The sequence below is a fragment of the Mytilus californianus genome, unplaced genomic scaffold (assembly GCF_021869535.1).
Source record: "Mytilus californianus isolate M0D057914Y unplaced genomic scaffold, xbMytCali1.0.p SCAF_22, whole genome shotgun sequence".
In the NCBI taxonomy this organism is placed as follows: domain Eukaryota; kingdom Metazoa; phylum Mollusca; class Bivalvia; order Mytilida; family Mytilidae; genus Mytilus; species Mytilus californianus.
Genome location: NW_026262671.1, coordinates 3,514,452 through 3,536,520, shown reverse-complemented (window position 1 = coordinate 3,536,520; position 22,069 = coordinate 3,514,452). Strand labels below are relative to the sequence as shown.

At 31.7% G+C, this 22,069-nt stretch overlaps 1 protein-coding gene across 7 annotated transcripts in view; it reads left to right on the top strand.

Moving 5' to 3' along the window:
• LOC127732121 (baculoviral IAP repeat-containing protein 7-like) overlaps positions 1-22,069 on the top strand; it is a 135,234-nt gene that overhangs the window by 80,888 nt on the left and 32,277 nt on the right. The window lies entirely within an intron of this gene.

Genomic DNA, 22,069 nt, shown 5'->3' with positions numbered 1-22,069 from the left:
AAAGGTAGACATACAAAGGCAGGAAGTATAACACCATAACAACTTAGACATCGTCAACATACATGTATGTCTAGAGCAAGATCATTGGCCATCTTCCTTGATTATTGATACTTTTTGCTAAGTATCATTTGTTCATTTCAAATCCTTGAATGTGCGTAGCGTAGGTTTGGTTAAAAGCTTGTATTCAATACAGCCAGTATCGATGAACCATATGTTGACCCGCATTTAAAATAGCTTTAAGTAACTGCGAGTACTTTTGTATTGGTGCTTTGTGTCTATTGTTTTATTTTAGTTGTTTTTATGCCTCGCATCGATTTGCTTTTTAAAGTAAGTTGCGAAATATTTTTACAGCTTGTTCTAATGGTTTTCCGTCCAACCACTGTCTCAGATAAGGGGATTGGTGAGTGCACACACAGACACAAATCGTCAGAAGATATTTCATTGTGACCTTGGAATCTCGTCAAACACAATATTGTTAGTTATATTGTAAATATCGTGTTGAATAAACATTTTTCGTTTTAGAACCGTACACTATGATGTACAAGGAGGGAGGAATTGCTAATTTAACATGTTCAACTGACTGTAACGATACCATGGAACTTGTAGTCACAATCATATCTTTGGTATCAAGATTATTTGTAACGGAAAGACAGAATGTATTTTCGACGTTACTAACAGTAATGTTGGAAGTTCCTGCGGTGCTAACGGATTGGCAACTCTTCAAGTCACATACAACTGCCTGCGTGAGTTCAAACTTTTAAATGACTTTCTCTATTTTTCTTAGATCTTAATTCCATGTACTGTTATATTGTTCTTGGTGTGCTTTCCATCATTCATTGACGAACAAAATATTAAGCAAAACGAAATATTTGAAATACGCTTTGTGAAATAATGTTTTGTTAAGGGAATTTCAATTTTGAATTTTCCTTGAAGTTCGTTTTTTTTTTGCTATTTCAATTTTTTTCGAAGCAGTTTCACATGTAAATCCCATAACAATCATATCCATATTTTAAGAGAAGTACCGGAGGTTTCTTGTTTTTCACTATTTGATTTGACACGACACACTTAAATAAATATACGAGTTATGAAATATTAAATCTGGTTACAGAATAGTTGTTAATATCCTTAGGAAATGGTGGTTGGACAGATTGGAAAAAAGACATCAACAGCGTGTCGTGATAACTGTGGTCGTGCTTTACAGAACATGACACGCACGTGCACAAACCCTTCCCCAAATGAGTATGGAACTCAAAGTATCTTATTCCTCAGACACCTTCGATGACACGGACCCTGACAATTTCCTCATGCTTATTAATAGAGATGTCCAATTTTTTAACATCAGTCATACTTTTCTTACGTACGTGTTATGCAAGTGTAAAGATTCACAGTGGATTATCTCCTATTGGTCAGGTAAATCTCAAGAAATGTTTTTAATTGATGATGTATTTATTAAGAATCAAATACGTTAGTATTTCTGATACGTAAATGAGAGTTGTTTGAACCACAACGTATCTGAAGCGCATTTCCGCGTGTAATTCTTTAAATGTACACAAAATGAACGCTGACACCCCCAAAAAAAAAAATCCAAAGAAAAGAAGCATTCAATTTTTGATATAACGAATATACATGATATAAGCTTTTTGTTTGTGCTCCTATATATATATATATTTATTGTTTTAACGCTATCATTTGGAGAGTACGTGTAGTCATGATCGAATATTGCCTTTGATTACAAAATGAAATGCTAATTTGAAATTGCCTCATACGTAAATAAACAATTACGAAAACGTATCTTATATTTATGACAGGCCCTAAGATTATTGTAAGACATGTCTTAATCATGAGATACTTTCGAAAACTAGGCACCAGAAAGGAATAAATGGAATGCAATATTTAGATAATATTGGTTAATAATATTGATAATATTCATTTTATGGTGTAAACTTTACACCATAAGAGGAAAAAGTTGACATTGATTGTTTTCTTAGGTTCTTCTTCGAACAAAAACATGAGAGGATATGGTTCGAAAAACCAAGTAAAGCTGTTAGGCAAAGGTTCCAGGGTTTTTTTTTATTCTTCTATTTCAGTCCTACTTTCCCGGATAAAAATTTTTCACTGACAATGCGTGGTTAACTCTCGTCTTGAATAATAATACTTGAAATATTGTAACTGTATGTTTAGCAAATGTCAATTAAAGTTTATCAGTTATATAAACCATTTGTCAGTTATTTTCCTGGAAGGATTCTTCTCAATTACATGTTTATATCAAATAAAAACTGGTGCCTGATAACGCTAAAGTAGAAACGAGATAGCAATCAAAACACCAAGAGGTGAACCTACGTTTCATCAACAATATATAAGGTCTTTATTGGGTGGTTATTCGTTTCTTTATTCCATAATTGTATAGACTAGTGTTCTGTATTCGCTATTTATTTTGGCCATTATTCTCTATTTTTCATTTCAGAACCGCATTATTCTCTTATTTTTTTTTATTAATTTCCGAACCCCATTAATATTCTCTAACTTTCATTTCCGAACCCCATTATTCTTTATATTTTATTTCCGATACCCCTTATTCCCTATTCTTTATTTTTTTACCCTTTATTCTGCACCTTTTGGCTCTTGATTCTCTATTCAGTTAACCCTTTTATTATCGTATATATAATTGTGCGTATATGATTAAAAATAAACTAAAAATAAACAATGTAGGTGTACCCTGTATTACACAATTACACAAACATGTATGATCATGTATTGTCTACAAATTTTCGATCTATTTATAAAATAGAAATCCTACATCAAAATATATGGATTGTCATATCGACATATATACAGTATATCCTCTGGTATATCCCATAAAAAGGTTTTTTTTTCATAGAGGTATGTTAAAATATAATAGTCAAAAACTGATGCCATATGTATGGAAATTAGTTATTATAGCCAAAATACAGTTGAAACGTTTAAACTGTGTTTACTTTATAATTTTTGTTTCCGCAAACTCATATGATACAATATGCAAATGGTTTTGAATTTAACCTGGAGGCTTTTATTTTTAAAATTTGTTCTGTTCTCATTCATTAGTTGATGTTTATTCTATGCTATGTCAATGAATTCTTTGTAGAGAAATTTATTTTATTTTTTATTTTTCATTTTATATTTTGGTTTGACAAATATACACCTGAAATTTTAAGCGAGAATTCTTTTTTCTTAACAAAATGTTAACAAAAAAGAAAAAAAACTGAAAATTAACCATGAAATGCCGACTATTTTTGTAGATTTTTTTCCCAACGTTATTTCTGTGTTTTCATGGTATGTATGGATTTGTAAGGAGGACCCATTATTTTCAAATTGGGAGGGACGGATGGGCTCCTACGAAACGGGCCGGGGAACCACCAGTCAAAATCAGAAAACATATTTTGTCAACAAATGTGGTGGTTGTGTGTTGGGGGTTTGGAAGGAGAGTCATCAAGACACACAAGTTCTGCCCCCTACTCAAGCAGACAATGATCCTGCTTAAATTTCCTTAATTATCTCAACACTGTACGGGTAGACAATACACCGTTTGGTTCGCAGTCATATCAATGCGACTCAAGTGATTTGTTCATCTTTGTCAGTATTAATATTAAAAAAGTTGATGTTATTCAATCGAATTAATTACTAAGCCTATGCTAATACATGTACAACTGCTCTAGCAAGTACTGAAAGAATGAGTTGCAAGAATACGACACTAATTGTAAATTTCAGATGAAATACGCGAGTAAGGTTAACAAAGGACAGATAGAATATGTTCAAGAAAAAACATCTGAAACTGATAAAGTAGTATAATTATAAATCTGATCTTCAGCTTATCTAGGAAATCATTCATTAAATTTGATTATCTTCTTCAATTAACTTACATTTTATTAATTAATATTATTAATTCATCATCTGCTATTTGTTAGTGATTTTATTATTTGTCGGAAAAGAAAACAAAGACAGCTGTTAACCAGCTATTTCGATTTGACCATCTCTTACTTCTTGAGCATTTATTATTCCAACTATGGCGCTCTTGTTATCATATTAAAACGCAAATTATGTTTTAACTAGTCAAACTAAACCGGACATACAATATGTATGAAATAAAAATAAACACTTTTGTATATGTCAGTATATGCTGGGACTATTATACTTAGTGTAATAGTCCCAGGTATATGTGCAGCAAGTTTTGTTAATAATAATAATAAATTAAAAAAACAACTATAATGTCCCAAAAAGTACATTGAATGCTATATAAAGCAGGGGATAATCCATGATTTTTTTTCAAGAGGGGAAATTGTAGAAAATTTTATTGGACGATGTTATGCAAAAAAATAAGTAATTGTTTTTCTAATTAAGGAGGTCGAGGTGTGGGGGTTAGCCAGGTTTCGAAAAGGTGGGAGTACGCGTTCTACGCTTCCTATTTAATCCGCCGCTGTAAACACATGTATAAAATTATATATCGTAAATGAAAACATTTTTTCACTAAATCTGTACACTAGTACATAAATACAAGAGACAAATTATTCATAATTCATAATATCCTTGTATGAAGTTGAATTTATATATTTTTTTCATTTATAATTCTATCAATCAAGTAACTACTTCTCTGTATTGTTCTTTGTATTTTTTTTAATTGCTTATTGTTATTATTCCATGTTGCCCCTTGTGGGCACTTTAGTTTGAAAAAATATATATGAATATATTCTATTCTATTTTATAATATTCTATTCTTAAAACAGTAACCAATCATATTACTTATTGGTGACACACAAACACGTGAAAAGCTGTTTGTAAACAAACAAAACACGTGTTTATCTTACTCTAATATTGACAGATATAGTTATTGATCAGACTTAAATTAATAAGACAGACATAAAGCTTTATTTAAAGTCGTTATATATATCAAATAAATGCGAACATATATGGTCTGGAGATTTTTTAAAACAGATATATGTACATCTTTGTTTTTATCATGTGATTATGATAAATGTTCTATAAATAGTAATAATGCTAAACGGAAGTACACCACTATAATTCGATGAATGGCATAATCTGTCAATTAATTATTTGATAGAATTGTCAAACCACTTCTGTATGGGTGTGAAGTTTCGGGTTTGGAAATAATTCAATAATCGAAAGTGTTCATATTAAATTGTGTCAAATACTATACTAAAAGTAAAATTTCTATTCCTGATCTTAAGATCTAAGATGTCCATTAGAAATTTCAATCAAATTATGAATGATTAATTATTAGTAATTGTAATCCTTAAAATACTATATACGCCTTTCCAATGTTTTACTTTTTTTTCAACCCAATACAACTTATATGTAGAGGATTATTCTTAATGTATGAAGCTACAAATGAAAAAAGAAAAAACGACAAGCATTTACCATGTTTACGGACTTTCCTTTTTGAATTTTCCCCGGAGTTCAGTATTTTTGTGATTTTACTTTTTAAGAAAGCTATTACTTGTTAAGTACAGACTGATCAGTTAGGCATTTACTCGATAGATGGCGCTCCTTTATTTTGGATGAATCATCGCTTAGTCTATTCTAGATTATTCTTAAAATAAATATCATCTATATATATATATCAACATGTAAACAGAATTACTCATTAGAAGGATTTCCCTTAAGAAGCTAAGGTAAGCGTACTAATACAAATGTACTAAACCAGGTAGTAAACATTAATGTTCAATAGTGTTTTTTCTTATTATACTTTATATAAAAAATTATATATCATTTTCTCCTCGATATTGAATGAAAGTGGTAAAAAATCATTCTTACATGTCTTAGTAGGGTTATTTTTATAGACGTTTAATTTGAGAGGTCGGTTAAGTTTTGTCAAACGCGCGTGCATAAATTGTACGTAGTTCAAGTGTAAGATTTCGAATAAGGCCATACACAGAAAGGTCTTTTTTCTTAAATCTGATGAAAAAGGGAGGAAATTGTTTTTAATGTGTTTACAAAGGTTATGAGATATCAAACAATGGACATTATTTATTTGAACGAGCACATTTACAATAAATGTATGTAGAATTTATTATAACACTGCAAAGTACAAAACGATTATGCATAATTTCTTATCAATCCTAAAATCAAGTGTCCGATTAACCTACACGACGAAGTGCTTTCTCGTTTCGTTAGGAAGTCATAATAATTTGCAGTTAAGTTTTTGTGCATTTTTAAAATACTAAAAATTAATGAAAATTGAACTGATGTTTTCACATATAATTTACAAAAAATCGTATTTATGTTTTTTCTGATCTACTCTATCAGAATTATAATCCGAATGACTTGAAGTTTCAAAATCTTGATTGCAATTATCTCTGATCGGGTAAGGTTATTTTAACAAATAATGTAAAAGGTAAAATTCAAACTAATTTCATAATAAAAACCATGGAAAATGCAATACTTTGTAGTTATTTCTTCCGTGGCACTTTAACGGTTTAGTTGCTATTGCTTCTAAAATAATTGAATAAACTTGGCAAAGTTCAAAGTCTTTCATCTATTTAGACATGTTACTGTTGTGAAACGTTTTTTTAATGAACAATTTCTTTTATGATTATTACATTATCTTCAGACATAAGCCTTATTTTTAGTAATTTCGTTTTTTATTTTATTTAAAATTTCTGTCATGACGTGTTATAAGATTACATATCTCAACATAGAATAAACGTTAATTATCTATTTGAAAAAGTACCAAATTTTATGGTCAGGAAGGCTTTATATAATAGAAAATAATTAGGAGGCATAATGAATAGAGAAGAATTGGCAAACCAAAAATGAAAAAAAACATTAGAGAATAATGGATTGCTTAAATATAAGGGATAGAGAATAATGGTACAATGAATTATATAACAGACAATAAAGGGCATTTTTTAACAAAGAGAAAATGGCCTAGAAAATATAACACTGCAGAAATTAATTAAGACCCCCCCCCCCCCCCCCCCCCCCCCCCCCCCCCGTATACCCATTTAGACTCCAACTATGTTTATAATTTTACATTATATTCTTCCACACCAACAATACTATAGTCTTTTGCTGAGCGCAGCTGGATACGACCACAGAGGTCCAACCCTGAACAGTTGGGGCAAAACTGGACACAGTATTCGTGCTTTATATAGGTCTGAATTTGGATTGTAATTAAATATTTGACACAGAATAACTTTAGTCAAAGGACTTAGAATTGGTTATATGATTTGAATTTATATTCAATTTTTTGCTTTTGTGCAATGCAATATGCTGTTGTGAATTGACTCCCCCTCTAAAAAAAAAAACAAAAAGGAAAAAAATTACCCCCCTTTTTTTGGCTTTTTTGCAATACACTATGCTGTTGCGAAATGAACCCCCTCCCAAAAAAAAAAATGTTTTACCTCCTTTTTAATTTCTGAAATCTGTAATGAGAAAAAATTGTTCCCCCACAATTTCTTGTTTACCCCCACCATTTGTTTTCACCTCCCTCCCTCCATTTCCCCCAAAAAAAATTCTTCTCTCAAGATATGGTCATAATCTCAATTCAAATTTCCAATGGAGTTTGCAACCATGATTACCCATTTAAATACATCATAAAAGTCTAAAAATAGAAAATGACATACATAATCATGGCTAAAATTGATATTCCTTAATCAGCATTTTTAATAGTAACTTCCAAAAATAAATTGACAGCTAATGACCTCAAGACAATACAACATTTCTTTATACATAATTTGAAAGCAGTGTAAGGGAGGTAATCCAAACAAAGTTATGTTTGGATAACCTCCCTTACACTGCTTTAAATGTACTTGAGTAATTATCCATTAACAAAGAAACCCTTGTTTTCCCCCCTGTTTGCCCCTGATTCCTAAACGGTTTGAGCCATAACCCCCCAAAGCCAATCCTTACCATCCCTTTGTGGTATGGAAACTCGTGGCATAATTTCAGAGAGATCCATACACCATTCAACAAGTTATTGTCTGGAAACTAGAAAAATGCTTATTTGGGCCCCTTTTTGGCCCCTAATTCCTAAACTGTTAGGACCATAACCCCCAAAATCAATCCCAACCTTCCTTTTGTGGTTATAAACCTTGTGTTTAAATTTCATAGATTTCTATTTAACTTATACTTAAGTTATTGTCCGGAAACCAAATTTCTTCGGACGACGCTGACGACGACGACGACGACGTGATACCAATATACGACCGCAAAATTTGTTTGCGGTTATATAAAACTAAACAAAAAACACCAAAGATTAGTTGTTGTGGTAAATTATTCACTTTCATATGAGTTCAATACAGGAAGCATAGTTCTCTTTACTTGATATAATACTATATTTCACTACTTACATTTTAATTTTTTTCATTTTTAGATTTTCTACCGTTATGTGTTGTTCAGATACGTCAGATATTGTTCCACTAATACAATTCCAACACAGACGCATTGATTCAACAATGTGGGAACCAAGATTATTCCGAAGATCATTTAGTGATACTGGACAAGGGCCTCTCATGCTTTCTCGTTCTATACAAACTGATCCAACAACAGAAAGCACATGTTTACATAATACTGACGACACGCATAAAAATGATACGACAGGTGACACAAGCGATGAGAAAGGATATGAAAAAGTTTGCAATGGCCTGCAAGAACTTCAAGAAAAGGTTGAACAACTGACTTCAGCACTTAACCATTCTGGTCCACCACAAATACCAGAAATTATGAATAGACTGAAAACATTCGCAAAAATCAAAGAATACTCAACGAATTTAAGACTGACCATAGAAAGACTAGAAACAATGGCTGACAAAACAATTTCTTCGGATATGGAACACATTATAAATCACCATGATCTTACGGCAATACGCTATGGTACTGCTTTAAAGAATATCGACACCGTCAGTAAAGTTCAAAATGAATCAAGCGTACAAAAAACAAAAGAAAGCTATAACGTACTAAGCGATTTATTGCGCCTACGCATAATTCCACAGTCTGAATCATAATTTTGTCCACTCAGTTTAACAAATTATTTTGAGAGCATTTCAAGTGGCACGCCAGTATCCCACGGCGATCAATGTCAAATGAACTTCTAAGAGTGTCATCGTATAGCAATTTCCCTAGAGAAATTAGTATGAGTCTAATTAAAATGGCGAAAACTGGTTTTTACTACAGCCGCCGAACCAAGACGCTCATCGTCTGCAAACCAAGAAGAACGCACAGCTGTTGTTTCGAATAATACTGATTCTACTGTTGATACAAGAACTGTTACAAGTCAAAGTTTGAATCAGTCAGAAAATGCATCCACATCTGAACCTAGTTTAGAAATAAGTTTATCTCCAAATGGTGCCAGCAACAATTTGCAGGAACGACAGGAAAATCACTTATATTTATCAACTAATAGAGACAGAACAAGCTCTGCAACAGGGAACTATCATAGTCAAGAAACACAGACATCCAATGAAAACCATAATGCTACTGGTACCAGTTCATGCCAGCACATCACTGAATTCGAATCATAAGGAATGCACCTTGAAAAGCCTAAGTATCCAAACTATGCCTGCTTGACTGTTAGGATCAGTTCCTTTGAAGGCTGGCCATCATATTTAGACCAACCACCACGCCACGCTCTGGCTGGTTTTCTGTTTGCTGGCTACCATAATTATACTAGATGCTTTTTCTGTGGTGGTGGTTTAAGAAAAAGGGAAGCCGGTGACGATCCATGGGTTGAACATGCCAGATGGTTTCCAAAATGTACTTTTCTGAAACAAAACAAAATAGAAAAGTTCATCAACGCCGTTCAGGAAAGACAAGCCGAAATAGTAAATAAAATGTTTAAAATAATTCAATTAACCCGAATGTACAGCGCCAAGTTAAGTAGAATAAATGTTTTATTTATAACATGTAATATTAAAGCAAAAATATGAAAAACGATAATACTATTATCAAGGATAAATATGATATTAACAATGAAACCAAAACTTGACAAACATAAAAGATTATTTCGATGAAAAACGAACTTTCATATCCGCTTACATGCAAAACCAATAATATAGTATTTTAAAGAAAATACTTGATTTTGATCATAACATCCCTCCAACGCACCTAACTCTTTAGACAACACACCCTCCTAAACAACCAAAAATATCCAAATCTGAATTATTTTTAGTAATCAGTGAATTCATTTGGAGTGAACAATGCGAATCGATATGTGGTAGATAGATTATACATTCTGATGGTGTTCTTTTTGGATCAATTACATGGTTCTGAGTAACAGTATACAACATGCAGTTAGATTGATTTCCAAAGAACACAAAAGATCATTATACCAGTTTACATACACGATTCATCTTAATCTTTCAGCTCTTACTTTTCATACATTTACATTTTTAAAATGGATTTTATTTCTGTTTCAGGACCGAGAAACCAATACAACAAATAAAAATACCCAGCAGACAGCACAGAGATCTCAAACTCCCGCCTCTGTTGTTAATACAAGTACTACTAGTACAGCACAGGACGACATATTACAAACTGTTGCAGCAAGAAGTGTAATTGAAATGGGATATACAGATCAACAAGTTATAAATGCTTTTCGGCATCTAACGACTTAAGGTAAAGGTATGAACTCTTGCCATTCTATTACATGTGTAAAACGATATGATACAAATGATATATTAGTAGATAAAAGCATTTTAGATTTGCAGCCTTAAGCATTATCACACAACTACACAATTAATGAAATCAAATCAATATTAGTGTATTAGTAAAAAGAATAGAAATATATCATGTAATTATATAAAACTAATGTTTTTTTGGTATCTGAAGAATAAACTTCAAAGACACTTCACGATTGAACGATGCAAGTTTACAAACAGGCGTAATGCCTTAACAAGATTTTATTTCACCTTGATGAATCATAAACAAATAGTTATAGGATTGGTGAAATTAACAGCTGCTGCTCAATACTTCTTGTTTTGATTGCTTGCATTAAATATGCAATATCATATAATTATTCATAATCATTTCAGCTATGAACAGCATATCAGCAACTGACGTAATGCACATTTTACTAGATGATGTTGCTCATCCTCAACAACAAGGAGCCACAGCAGACGTGATTCAAGATGGATATAACACGAATAGGACCGGTGACCACCAATCAGATAGTACCAGTACTCAGAGCAATAGCGTAGACAACACAGTAAATGAACAAAATTTACTGTTTGATGGTATGCTTTCTATCTATTTTCTTAAATTTTGTAAACAATTACATTGCCAAAGCAAGGATATATAAACTATAACAGATATTTCAGATTTTTAAGTAATATCGTTCAGCAAGTAAACTCAAAACCATAAAATGAAGAATTTCTGATATGATATTGAGAAGTTATTGATCTTTATTCTTTGAAATAGCTACGGGCGTATCATGCGCTCATGGCGCAGCTGTTTATTGGTAAAGTTCAGTAAGCTATAAAATATTAAGAAATTACAATTTGACATTAGTACTGATTTTCTTCTTTTTTGTTGGCTAAAATATTATAAAGTTGCAATTAAACAAGAACAAGAGAGCATTTTGCACAAGTACAGACACTCTATTTTGTTTTTCATATTTCAGATACAGAAAATCTGATAGAAGAAAACAGACAGTTGAGGGACCAGCGACTCTGTAAAGTGTGTTTAGATCTAGAGGCATCCATTGCCTTTCTTCCCTGCGGACATATTGTGTGTTGTATTGACTGCTCTCCTGCCATGAGAAAATGTCCTGTTTGTAGGACGTACGTACAAGGAACTGTAAAAACGTATCTTGCATAAGTTTAATTTCAGTGGATCCACCAATCAAATGATAACGAAGACCACCAAATCAACCTACAGTGAGAAAATGTCATATATGCAGGAGATACGTCAAAGGAGATATAAAAACTTACCTGGAATAATTATAATTTTATGAATCGAAATGTAAAATGATTCAGATGACCACCAAATCATGTGCCAAAATCAATGTTCTAAAGTAAAATTAATTTACTATTATTGAAATTTATATTTTGTGTAAGTCTATTGTATTGTTGTTTCAATTGTATACATGTAGTTATTGTAATGCTGTATTGTTATGCGACAGCGAGTGTTTCCAATAAATTGTAAAAAGTTTACAGACTAAAGTCTTTTTTTATATCAATGAATTTATTTTGTTATTATTTTTCAAATTTTCAAAAATAACACCTCTTTTATCAGATGTTATACTTTTGTTTACACGTCAGAGAAACGGACCAAGTGATATTGTGTTAACATTCTAGAAAGAATTTCATTATGTATTAATTCAATATGAATATTGCATGTATTTTGTATAGTGAATAGACGAATGGCTTCATGAACATTATCTGTATTTAATTTGTTAACTTGATGAATCAAGAGATTAAATTCATGTCAGAAATCAAACTGAATATGCATTTAATTAGCCACTGGACGTTAAACATACATCTATCCAAGCATCATGCCATAAATGGAGTTCCTTGATAAATATAAGGGGTGTTAACATTTATTACTTACGAAACCATTGAAATCAAATACTGAAGTCCGTCTTGATTTTCGTTTTTTTCTAAAGTTTTGATGGTTCGATCAAAAATGGGATGATTTACAATTTTTATTAATACAATATAATATTTTAGTAATGTAATATGTTTCAAATACTAATATCTATTTTTGATGATGCAGATCTTAAATAGCCTAAATTGTTTGATTGTAAATTGAAGTCTTCGATAGCTTCTGTTCAAATACTTAATACTTTTAATAGACTCATGTTAATTAAGAGCTTTGTATATTCTTTAGTCACGTGTCTATTCGCCAACTCATTTCCTCTCGATTTCCTTCATATTTAATGATAAATATTTGTCGAAAGTTTTTAAGAATGTGATATAAAACAAGCACTTAAGAGGGTAAACATAAAAAAAATAACCTAAAAGAAGTATCAATGTATATCTATCATATTAGTCAAGTTTAGAGGATAGCTTTTGTTAACGATCACAGTTCATCAATTTTGGATGTTCTAGATATAGATTTATATGTGTACTTATCAAATAACTGACGCATTTACACTGTAAAAGTAGTCAGACGTTTATGATACATATAACATCTAAATCTTAAATGTGATGGTTATTTAAAAATATGTAAAATAAATTTCAGTCATTCAGGAAGTAACATGATTTCAAACTGATTAGTAATAACACTGCTTCCTCATATGACGCTATTTTATCAGTGTTACTCTGTTGTGTTCCTAATATAGTCAAAGTCTTTCAGAACTTTTTTTTATTTATTAATTTTTTGTTGAATGCCTACCCTGTTATCTTGTTTACTATAACTTGGTTTACTTTAAAATTTGTTATTGTTAATCTTAAGTTTAACTTTTTATGTAAATTGCTAGGGCATATTACTGTGATGAAGACTTATGCTACCTTTATTGGTTAAATCTCAGGTAAGATACTCCTTAATAATTTTTGTTTATTCATAACTTGTGATTCACTTTACACATGCATGTTTACCGGACATAACTGCACGGGATAACTGCACGTGCTGATTTTTTATTGATATTTTTAACCATTGTTTTATATATTCATATCTGTTAATATTGTATTTTTTCAGTATTTTTGTCATTGTTCATATTTTATATCCAATTGCAAAATATGTTAATATTATTGTTTTTTATTGCCGTTAAGCTAGTTACATAGATATGCGGCTGTGTTCACCAAATTACATTACTCCTGTGTTAATGAAACATTAAAACAATAATAGTTAAAAGACTCATTTGCGATTATTATAACCATAATTTGAACATCTCTGGATTTCTACCGTCCGGTGGAAAATGTTTAACCATTGCTAAAGTGGAGTGTCTATATGGCTGTGCGGAGGATTTAAATTCGCAGGCACATCCGGTCAGAATTGGTACGTTAAATTCGATACTTCATGAATGGAGAAAGCCATATACTCTGTATCATGAAGAACCACTGGAATAACTCATAAGGGTTCCGTAGGTTTGCATTATAAATGAATTTCTGCCAATTGATTAATACCTCGTTTTTTTTTGGTTCAGTAAAAAAACAGCCTACATTGTGTCTATTGTCTTAATTCATACTTGTTTTTCTTCCATAATATATCTAAGTATATATTTAAACATTGCAAATGGATTACTACCTCTATCAAAATTACTTTCATTTTCATGTCGGCGTTTTTGCTGAACCGACGTATTATACTAATAATGTAGGTTTTGTTCACACATTGTTGTCAATACAATGGAGTTTTATGCGACTGTCACTCAAGTGAGAGGTTAAGCTAGCTATAAAACCAGGTTAACTCCACCATTTTCTACATAAGAAAATCCCTATACCAAGACATGAATATGACAATTGTTATCCATTCGTTTTATGTGTTTGAGCGTTTGATTTTGCCATTTGATTAGGGCTTTTTACTTTGAATGTTCATGGGAATTCAGTATTTTTGTGATTTTACTTTTTATTAAGTTTAAATAATGAATATGCATGAAACATTTGGCACTGGACATTGATCAAATATGTTTCGTTGTTTTTCTGAAATCTTTCGTGTATTTACCGAATCTTGTAACTTCGATATAAGTGTAGAATGATCTACGAAAAGTGCGATATGATTTAAAATATAAGCCAAGCATTGTATATATTACATGTCGACTTAACATTTATTAAAGAAAACCCCATCTTTTATGGACGGACATTTTATTTAATCAAAATTTCTAAAAATGAACTGATATTTAGTATCCCATGTTTGCTATTATTGTTAAAACATGTAGTTGTTATGTTTGTTATTATCACTATTACTGCATACATGAAGTTTAAATATTTGTTATTATCGCTGAGACACAGTATAAAGATTTCTTTGTCGTTAATACATTGGTTCATCGTTGATTCAATATTAATTATCGTTAGTACATTGGTACACAGTTGGTAGATACTTTTTGTTATCGTTATAGTTTATATTTGATTTGGTTGTTTATTATTCTTTCTTTATTCAATACTACACGTTACCTCAAATAGATTGCATGTCGTGCAATTGAAATATCTGTGATATCTGTTCATATTTTATTTTCTAATAAATAAAAGCATTTTCATTATTTTATATATATATATGTATGTGTTTTTATTATAATTTCCGAAAGTGAATCGTACATCACAATGTTTTCAAGCAAGAGACATATTTCGCTTAAATAGAATAACTCCGCCAAAGGGGTTTATTTTATAACCTCTATCCACTGACCATCTTCTTTCTTTCAACCGGTCAATTTGTCTTTCTGTATCCTGACGTTGAGCCTTTCTGATATTGTTCATCCATTAAACCTTCGTCCGTCTCATTTCTGTCGTATTTTTCGTATAAGCCAGATGTCAGATCTTTTGAATATGTGGTACCAAGCTCGATATCAATAATCGATGCTATAGCTATGCGACAAGTATCAAGACCCAGAATTTATAAACTTTATGTTTACCACATACCTACTGATTTACCAGCATTGAGGGACCTGATGCATTAATAACCATATGTATTGTCACGAACTATTCTGAATCTTAACCAACCAGACTCAGTCCTACTAAATACTGCATAATTTGTGAATTAGCGACACAATATATACCAAGTATTAAATATTTGGGTTGTCGTGCATTTGTATTTTGTCAAGGCAATCACTCTTACCACGATAACATCAGGGCGGTTCTTACAAATTTGATTTCGATTGATATGATTTTATATGTACCAAATAATCATTCCATGAATAATTGCCACGTTCATTATTGAACGTTTTCATTTTATCCTCATTACGACAAAAAGGTCATGGAAACATTTGTAGTGTTGTTGTCACCGTCGTGAAATACATTTTTCTAGTAAAGTGTCAACAGATCACAAAAGCTGAAATTAGTTCTATTCATTGCAATTGCCAGTTCAGAGACATATTAATACTTCCTGATAGAAATATACTTATAACCAAATAGTCCTAAATAGACCAAGAAGATTACTTTAAAAAAAAATAATCACGTTATTCTGTATATGAATGGTAAACACTAGATCTGTTTTTCTTGTGTTTGTTACTCCTTCGCAATCGTTTAAGATAACGACAAAATTATTTCACTAATTTGCTCGTTATATCCTCAGGATGTTGAGATTGGTTTGGACCAAGAGCGTTCCGGAGACTCTATATGAGAGTTATTTCCCCTTATGCATTTGATATAAGTGACATGCATTTCTAATTGGTAAACCATAAGTGATAGAGACCTAGGATCTTTTGCTTTGGGTCCTTAGTAAAAAAAAAGAAGAAAATTATGTTAAGGTCAAAGTTCAAGGTAATTTTCTTAATTTTGATTTGGGGTTATTGTAAGTAAAAAGTAAACCGGAAGTCGCTATTATTTTGTACTTATTTCATATAAAAGTATATAGAACCATATGTTTTTGGAAACAGTGTGAAGAAAATTATCAAAAAATACCGGGAGTGACATTTTCACAACCGGAAGTAACATATTATCTCTTTTATTTAGAAAAAAATGTATAGAGACCATATAGTTTTGAAATCAACGTACAATAAGCTATCATTTGACGTCCCTAGGTCCTAACTTAGAAATGAGGTCAACGTCAAGGGTCACGGTCAAGTTCTTAATTTTGACTTTTCCTTGATTTTGCATTTTCTCAAACACTATTAAAGAGAAATATAAAAAAATAAGTGCAAAATGTTTGTTTTATTGTAACGAAGATATGTTACATTTGGTCTGAAACAATCTAATGGCATCTTATTGGAGTTATTGCCACTGAAATGTTTAGTTATAAGGTTAATTGATTATTACTTCAACTTGGTTAATTATAAAGCCATATGACCTTTGACAACCAGAAGTGACCTTGAGAAAACCGGAAGTAGACATTTTTGCACTTTTTTCATGCAAACGTACTGGGAATCCGTTTGTTTTTGTAATTTAAATAGCATTAACTTATCACTAAAGACTAGACGTGACTTTCGATAAACCGGCATAGGCCAATTATCTCCTGGTTTACAGGCAAAAGTATATAGAAACTATATATTTTTGGAATTAATGTAAAACAAGCTATCATATGAGGCATGGAGTGACTTTTACTTCGCCGGAAGTAGCACATAAACTCCCTTATTTCACTCATAAGTATATAGAAACCACTTATTTATCGCATCAGTATGAAGAAACTGATGATGGATGCCTATTTTAACTTTGAGTAAACAGGAACTATATTCTTTTCAATAACTTTGAAAATTGATGTGGAAAGACCTTGAAATTGAGCTCAAGGTCATAGGTTAATTTGACGTTCTAGATTTTGACTTTTGCTTTTACCTCATATGTATACACAATAAGGCCATGTGACTTTTTGCATTAGGTTTCAAGCCATTTAACCTTGGAAAAAACCAACCGGAGGTGACCTTGTGTAAACCAAAAGTAGCTATGTTTTAAACCTAATTAATATAAAAGTATGTAGAACCATATATTTTTGGAATCAGTCTCAAGTAAACATTCAAATAATACCGAAAGTAACATTTTCAAACTGGAAGTAACAAATCATCTCCCTTATTTAAATTTGTTTATATAGAAACCATATATTTTTGGAATCAGCGTACATAACCTATCATTTGACGCTGGAAATATCATTTTATACCAAAGGTAAATTTGAAAAAAAAACCAATGTATGATGAATCAGTCTTACAAACATATGAATTAAGCAATAATTTAATTGTGAAATTAATACATAGATTTGGTTCATAAATATTACAGCCATGATAATTCTAGTATAAGTATAGTCCTTAAATTTCTTACCTCTAACAATGTCTAAATATATAAAAATGTTCGGAAAAAATGTAATCTGTTTTCTACAAAAATCGTTTCTTCCTAGCATTATCTTCTTAAACATTCTGAATTCTGAATAAATAAACTCATCATAGATACCAGGATTGAAATTTTGTATTTGCGCCACACGCGGGTTTCTTCTTCAATATCATCAAAGACCCTCGAAACAAAACTCTGAGCTATTCATGATATTGTGATTTTATGTTGTTAAATATCAGAATGTCAACTTGCTATAGACCAATCTCGATTGGTTGATTAATGAATTAGTTAGATTGACTAGATGTCAATCGGCACAAATGATGTCTTGTATAATCGGCGAGCATTGTGTTTTCATAACATATGCATTGTGAAATTGGAGATAAATGGGAAAATGCACGAGATTAACAGTTGTCTAGTAATCTAACCCTTATTATGGTAAAGGAAATTAAATCAATATTTTGGTTGCCTGAATAGTGTTTTAATCTGTAAATTTACCGTTTATCCTATTACGGATTGTGACATTTTGACTGAGTCAGGATTCCCATGACAATTTGATTGAGTCAGAATTCCCATGACAATTTGTGCATGCAAAGCAGGAGACGCGTATCAAACGATCTTTCAACATAAAAATGGTAGCATACACTATAAGTGTATTACTTTGGGATACATAAGGCATATCTTGTTAATAGTGAACAAAAGGGTAAAACTTGCTACACAAAAGAGTAAGTGGTTAGTATGCTGGAGTTTCTTATCGACAACATATTTGTTGAATTTTGAGGGAGACTTTTTCAACAAATTGTCGGCATTCCTATGGGAACGAACTGTGCGCCTCTCCTTGCCGACCTCTTCTTATTTTCATATGAATCAGAGTTCCTTCAGACACTTGTCAAAAACAAGAATATCAAAGAATCCAGATTATTTAATTTCACTTTCGGAAGTATTGATGATGTTCTTTCCATTAACAATACGAACTTTACTGATTGGGTTCCATAAATATATCCCCTAGAACTAGAACTTAAAGAAACGGACACTAAAAGGAACAGAAACGGCTTCCTCTGCCTCATTTTTAGACTTATACCTCGAATTTGACATACACAGTTATCTCAGTACGAGAATCTATGACAAACGAGACTATTTAAATTTTTAAATTATCAATTTCCCCCACCTTAGAAGCAATATACCGCCTTCACCTGCATATGAGATATACATTTCCCAACTTATTCGATATTCAAGAGCTTGCAGCCTCTACTCACTTTGTAAAACGTCACCATTGTCTGAGCAGAAAGTTGATGAACCAGGGGTATGTCAAAGAACGTCTCGTCCTTTTTTCGAAAAAAAAATCATCGGAAGGTACCAAGACCTTGTTGATAAATATTCAGTATCAACTTCACAAATAATGCATGATGGTCTTGGTGTGTAGATTCTGCGTACTGACTTGTTTATCATCTTAATAACGTGTTATATTGTTCTTTTATTTGTCTTTGTTCTATTATTAATATTGCTTTTACTGTTTGGTCTGATTTCGGTGATATTCATTTGACGTAGCTCGGTACTTATACATCCCGTCAATGTGTTGTTTGTATTATCTTTAATTTCTGCTGGTGTGTTTTGTACATGTGAATTTTTGTGTTTCTTTGGTGCATATGACGTGGCTCTGTACTTTTAAACATCCCGCCATTATGTAATTGTTCTATTATAATGCCATTATGTGATTGTTCTATTATAATTTTGAAAATACTTTGAACGACAAATTATTTTATATCTCTTCCTGTGTGACGTTTACATTCAGACGTCAAACACGCTGTATCACTATTTTGACAATTTAACCTATTATGTCTGTTTTGGTCACGCATCGTTGTAAATATAATGGAATTTGATGCGACTGTCATACAAGTGAGAGGTTTAGCGCTATAAAACCAGGTTCAATTCACCGTTTTCTACATTTGACAATGCCTGTACCAAGTCAGGAATATGTCAGTTGTTGTCCATTCGTCTGATGTGTTTCATAATTTGATTTTGCCATTTGATTAGGGACTTTCCGTTTAAAATTTTCCCCGGAGTTCAGTATTTTTGTGACTTTACTTTTTTTTCCATCAGTTTTGTTGTTTCAAAATTACATTCATACCTTTTTTTTTAAATATCCATTAAACTGTTTAGATAAAATATACATGCAAATGCAAATAAATTGTTCAAATAAGGCCTTCGAAAATAGTGGAATTAATTACTTTTGGAGTGTCAAGAACTCGTTGGAAGTACTTGATAAATTGCATGCATATATTGGTGATTTTGAATCTGTTCAAAGTTTTGATTTTTCTACCCTATATACCACATTGCCTCACATTCTCATTAAGAAAAAAATCACACAACTTATTAAATGGGCATTTAAAAAGTCAGAATGTGAATATATATGTTCAAACTCTTTTAGGTCATTTTTTAGTAGCAATAAACAAAAAAAATATGTCAATTGGACATGCTTTGATACTATATATGCCCTTGAATTTTTACTAGATAACATTTTTGTTCGCTTTGGAGATTCCGTATATCGTCAGGTTATCGGAATTCCGATGGGGACTAACTGTGCACCACTTATTGCGGACCCTTTTTTTGTATTGCTATGAGTTACAATTTATGACAAAAATCAGTAAAGACCCATCGAAACAACATCTGATACACAAATTTAATAATACTTTTAGATATTTGGATGATATTTTGGCTCTCAATAATGACGACTTCAGTATGTATACTAAAGAAATTTATCCTGTTGAACTTACTTTAAATAAAGCTAATACTAACAATGACCCCTTTCCTCGATCTTGATATCTATATAATTAACGGAAAGCTTAATACTAAAATATATGATAAAAGAGATGATTTTTCATTTCCTATCGTTAATTATCCATTTTTAGATGGTGACGTTCCCTTGTCACCATCTTACGGTGTTTATATATCTCAACTTGTACGATTCGCTCGTGTATGTAACAATGTTTTAGATTTTAACGAGAGAAATTTATGTATTACTGAAAAATTATTACACCAGGGTTTTCGATATCACAAACTAGTCAAAACATTTACTAAATTTTATCATCGGTATAAGGACATCATTCGTAAATATAGCTCAACATGCAGACTTCTTATACGTTCAGGTATTTCATATCCAATTTTTTATGGAAATATTCTTTATAAAGCACAAAAATGTCAGTATTCACCTCTGAAACTAACAAAACCTTTAAATAGACTTATTAAGAAGGGATATAGTTACGATACTGTTGTCAGGTCATTAAAGATTGCATATTTTGGCGTTAATATTGATTCACTTATAGGGTTTTTGCATCGGCACTAAACACATTTATTTAAAAACCAGTTGTTGGCATGACACGGGTTATGTTCTTCTCATATATGTTATGATGGTATGATACTAAACCCCTAACGGGAAGGATTGTGCCTGATATTCATATGATGAAGACATAATCTTTCAATCAGTTTAATTGAAGTCTGGAGCTGGCATGTCAGTTAACTGCTAGTAGTCTGTTGTTATTTATGTATTATTGTCATTTTGTTTATTTTCTTTGGTTACATCTTCTGACATCAGACTCGGACTTCTCTTGAACTGAATTTTAATGTGCGTATTGTTATGCGTTTACTTTTCTACATTGGCTAGAGGTATAGGGGGAGGGTTGAGATCTCATAAACATGTTTAACCCCGCCGCATTTTTGCGCCTGTCCCAAGTCAGGAGCCTCTAGCCTTTGTTAGTCTTGTATTATTTTTAATTTTAGTTTCTTGTGTACAATTTGGAGTTTAGTATGGCGTTCATTATCACTGAACTAGTATATTTATTTGTTTAGGGGCCAGCTGAAGGACGCCTCCGGGTGCGGGAATTTCTCGCTGCATTGAAGACCTGTTGGTGGCCTTCTGCTGTTGTCTGTTCTGTTGTCGGGTTGTTGTCTCTTTGACACATTCCCCATTTCCATTCTCAATTTTATTGTTTTTATTTTTATCTAATTATGACCATTATATCTTTGTTATTCGGTTTTCAATGACGTTTTCCGTATTTTCTATCCAATATTTTACGGCTGTAATTCCTAAGTCATGAGAGATATTTTTGTAAAGACTGACAATATCAAAAGTAATCGAGTTCTGAATCAGGATTAACAGTTCTTGGAAGATGATTTTAAAATTCCAATTCGTCTCGTATAAAACTGGGAACTTCACGACATAAAGGTTTAAGCACAATGTC